The sequence below is a fragment of the Rhopalosiphum maidis genome, chromosome 2 (assembly GCF_003676215.2).
Source record: "Rhopalosiphum maidis isolate BTI-1 chromosome 2, ASM367621v3, whole genome shotgun sequence".
NCBI classification, from domain to species: Eukaryota; Metazoa; Arthropoda; class Insecta; order Hemiptera; family Aphididae; genus Rhopalosiphum; species Rhopalosiphum maidis.
The window spans coordinates 73,737,441-73,742,298 of NC_040878.1; the positions used below are offsets into that span (position 1 = coordinate 73,737,441).

The window sequence follows — 4,858 nt, forward strand, 5'->3', positions numbered from 1 at the left end:
TATAACTTCTTAAACGATAAATAAATCAATTAAGTAATTTTTATTCTTACGGTATGTTCAGTTAGTTTTTTTTTAAATAAAATATTTTAAATCTAATTGGTATATATAATAAATACAATTTAAAACATGTTGTGATTTATAAAATTATTTTTAAAAACAATAGAAATATAATATCATCATAATATAGTATAAATATACATGACTTCACTTATTTATCGATAAACAATATCATAAACAGTAAATACAAACAAAATAAAGACACAATAAACTAATATTATTGATAACTTCTATTACACCACAGATTAACATATTAAGTGAGGCGATAAGTGTTTTTGAAGATGGGATTTCGAAATAATAATATATTGTTGTGACATTATTATTCGATAGTCAATTATTGTACATGAATAATTAGTATTCAATTAAATAACATACAAATATGTCGTATTAAATTGCAACCCACCATACGAATATTAGTTATGAAATGTTTGAATGAAGGTGCGTTTGGTAAAAAATGTAACTTAGTTTCGTTCAAATTATATAACTGTATGACTGGTGCAGATGAATTGTGGTATCAAAGAATATTTTGTAGTCTTATAATTTCGGATGGATCAAATTATAACATAATGATCAAGTTAAAAATTCAAGATTTGGTACTGCGTGGATTTTTTGGATGTGATATTTTGTTTAATAATGAATTAATATTTTACAAAAAGGTCATACCGTTCCTACTAGAGTGCCGGGACCAACATTTAATGATTCAAATACTTTATTTTTACCACGTTTTTTTATGGTCGTAATGATTGTAGTGAATTGATGGCAAATGACTTAATTGTAATCGAAAATATTAATACTTTAGGATATTGTTTAAATAATGAGAAAGTATTTCTGGACAATGACTATTTAACAATCGCACTTCAGGCATTAGCAAGTAGTGAGTTTAACAGAAATATTTTTAAATTGTATTATTCAGCTCATAAAATTATTATTATTATTTTTTGATTTAAGAAAAAATTAAAAATAAAATAAGATAAAACATAAGGACATTTAATGTTGATATAATATCCAACAATAAAGACAATCACTATTTCAATAATAATGTAATATATCCATAAGTTTTATAATGTTATATCATAATTAATAGTTAGAATTACTTCACAAATCTGGCAAAAAGTAATGTTTTTAAAATTAAAAAATAAACTAAATATTAATTACAATTTAATATACAGTTTAACCATTGTTAGGTAGCTCGAAATTTTATTATGTAAACATATTTGAATGTATTAAGCTAATTTATAGTATAATTCATTAACTTACAATGAAAATTATTAAAACTTATACCTATTTTTAAATTTAATAAACATTTTGATGCAAAAAATTGAATTCGCATAACAATTAATTTATGTATAATTCTTAAAATTAATATATTTGATTTATATGATATTATAAAACATTTTACACTGTGTTCAAAACATACATTTAAATGATATTGTAATTGTTCAATATTTAAGATTAAAATTACGCAATTTTGTGTTACTATGAACGTTTTATCAAGCTCCCACCATAAGTTATCAGATAATCGGAGAGTTTCAAATATTACAAATTATTAGTTATATCTTTATTTTTGTTTCATTTGTACGATATATTGTAAGTTATGTTGTCCAAGTACTACACATAATCATTCGAAAAATCTATATAATAAAATTATTAAAAAAATGAAAAGAAATTCAACTTTACTCTTTAACTTATTATAATATAAGTATAAAGCGAAATAGGCAAAAGTGGGAAAATTAATAAATATAATTCACTCAAAAATCAAGTTAAGTGAATACAAGATCATTAAGTTAGAAGTACCGACTTTTTTAATTATTAGATACGAGGATCCTATTTCGTACTTAATTATATTATAATATAGTTTTATTTTATCAATAACCAATATTGATAATATCAGATACTAAACTATTATTACTAATATTTTAATATTGGATTATTTGTATTTAAAATTAAGTGTACAGTAATTAATAAATAACACCATTAAAACCGAAAATTTCATAACAATTTAATTTAAAATTGATGAACTATTTTTGAATCAATTGAAAAAAAACTAAGTTATTTCAACGGTCATTTAGATAGTTAATCTTAAAAGTTGAAAAATAATATTTTACTTTGACTAAAACTCTTGAAATGACCAATTTTTTTCCAACAGAATTTATTTAACAGTCGACTGATACAAACGGATACATATAGGACTTTGATGATTATATCGTTAGATTTTTACTTTAACCATGAAAATTGAATCGTGATCTTTTCGAGTTTGTAAATAGTACCGAATCGACAAACAGCGTGTAATGTGCAATTGGTAACTTATATTTCAATCGTTAACAATTATTTGGTCATTGAATGTGATTTTTCTAAACGTTCAGGTTTCACAGATTGTTGTATACAGGTTTCACAGATTTTTGTATAATGCAAACGCAAAGATCCGGGTAAAGTTTATGATATCTTGGAAAACGTTCACAACATACAGGTCGACGCGAACGGGCATTGGATGGCCCAGGACGACTTGTTCAAAAAATGCGGTAAACGAGGGATGGGCCGACTGCTGAAACGGGATGGGGACAGGTACCGGGACCACGCGCACATACGACGCTTGAATGAGCTCATCGACGACGCAGAGAACGCGCTAATGCAGTCATTGAACGTCCGAGAACCGCTGTGCGTCATATGCCGCGGCGATTGGTACCGCGAAGCGTTGTTGTTCCAGTACGACGAGCACAGGCGTCCGTTCGACGCCTATGGCCATAGACTTTTCCATGTTGCATTACGGGTCGCCCGCGAGGCGCACTGGGACGACCTGCTAGACACCTACTGCGCCGCACTGGCCGCGTCCGTCCCGTCCGGCGTCCGTGTCCCGTGTCGCGCCGAAAACGACGCCGAGATGGCTGAGGCTGCCATCAATGGGCTCGCCAAAGCGTCGTTTGCCCTGCCGTTCATGTTGCGCGACAGGAGCGATACGTTGGACTCGTTGACGACGAGCGACGACCCGGTGGACTACTTTCTGGCGTTGGACGGTGACACGGAAACCGAACGCTTGGCCGATGTCGTAATGCATTTAGCGGACATGGGCTACGCGGATGCGGGACGTGACGGACATTCTGATCTGGCCGAGAATACAGACTCGAAATACGGTTCGTCCACATAGGGGGTAGCTATTATACATTATAACAATAATTACTGTACTTATTAATATATTTTTTATGGCATTGGGCTATTTATAGAATTATTTCAAAAATGTCGAGTTATATAATGTGATTAAGAATAAAAAGTTTTTTTTTTCACGAAATGCATTAAAAATTTTAAATGAATACAAAAATAGCTCTGCAGCTTAGAATCTAAAACATGTAAGTATTGCTGTTTTTTCTCTCATTATTTTTCATTTCAAGAAGCTCATATTGAAAACTGAGAAAAATATTATAGTGATTTCACCTTTTAGTTGTAAATATTATTTTTATTTATAATATTTTGTAAAATTGAATGGTTTGAATAATAAAATAGATTATGTTATACGTACATGATATTAATCTATAAATTAAGCGTACTTCGCTTAGTTATTTTTAAATATAAAGTATATCATTGTGTAAAAATTACAATAGAAAAATTAACTCGTTAGGACTTGGGTTAGGTTCGTAATATATAAATCACTAGTCGAAGAAAACCTGCTACCTGTTAATTTATTAAGTGCATTTAATCAAGATCAAAATAATATATCACCAATTAATATTATTTTGTATACAAAAAACATTTCGTTTTTATGGTTTTATCATTGTCGGCTCGATTAAAAAAAAAAAAAAACTTAAATAAATTTACAAAAAATATTTTAACTTATAAGTTATTATATATAATCTATAATATTGACTATATTATGTAACACACCTGTAGTAATTTACCATATAAAGTATTACTTTATTTATGTTATTTTATATAATTTCTTTAAAAGATATTTTATCGTTTTTAATATATTTTGTACTAATAGCGCCGCTCACCAGGATAAATTAATCAAGGTTTTTGAATAGGAAATTATATGAAATGTAAATATTGTGAAATAGCTGGCGATCAGAGTTATAAATATATTTAAAGTTTAATTGACAGTTCACAATATTCATAATTTAAATATAAAATATTTTTATATATGTAAAATCCGGTTTTATTTATTACAACCTTTGAAATACAAGGTCAATTATAGACTAATATTATATATAAAATTTGCACACAATTTGACTAACCGTCTTTTAGAGTAACCGTAAGTCCATAAAGGAGAACATTCCGGCTTCATTGAAAACAAAATCAAAAGTTACAATATTTCAAATCCATAAATATTTGTCGCAATCAGAGTTCTAAGAATAATATCATCTACAACGTGGAAAGTACCCATGCATAAGCCTAACGTGATTAATGTATGTAAGAAGTAATTTAAATAATGTTCAGGATATACACCATAATATATTCCATAAGGCATAAATATATCTCAAAAACATGTATTGGACCATTTGATAATTGTACCTATTCTTTCATTATTTCATTAATGCAAAACCATATATATATATAAAAAAAGGTTTTATAATATATTTTTACAAATTTTAGGTAGTACATTTAAACGTGCATAGGACGTAGATTTGAATATTTAACACATAAATGAGTAATATAAAAGATATGATTATTTTTCAATCAGTTTAACCTTATAAGTAGTAAGTAACTATATAACATAAATTGATTTTATAAAACTAAAAACATTCACTAATAAATATTTAACTTACGAATGCCAACCTAAGGTAGATTAAAATGTCTGTGCGCAATTGAACTA

The 4,858-nt window shown here is 28.0% G+C and overlaps 1 pseudogene; it reads left to right on the top strand.

Moving 5' to 3' along the window:
* Positions 1–463: 463 nt before the first annotated feature.
* On the top strand, positions 464–3,434 carry LOC113551176 (annotated as a pseudogene).
* Positions 3,435–4,858: the final 1,424 nt, after the last annotated feature.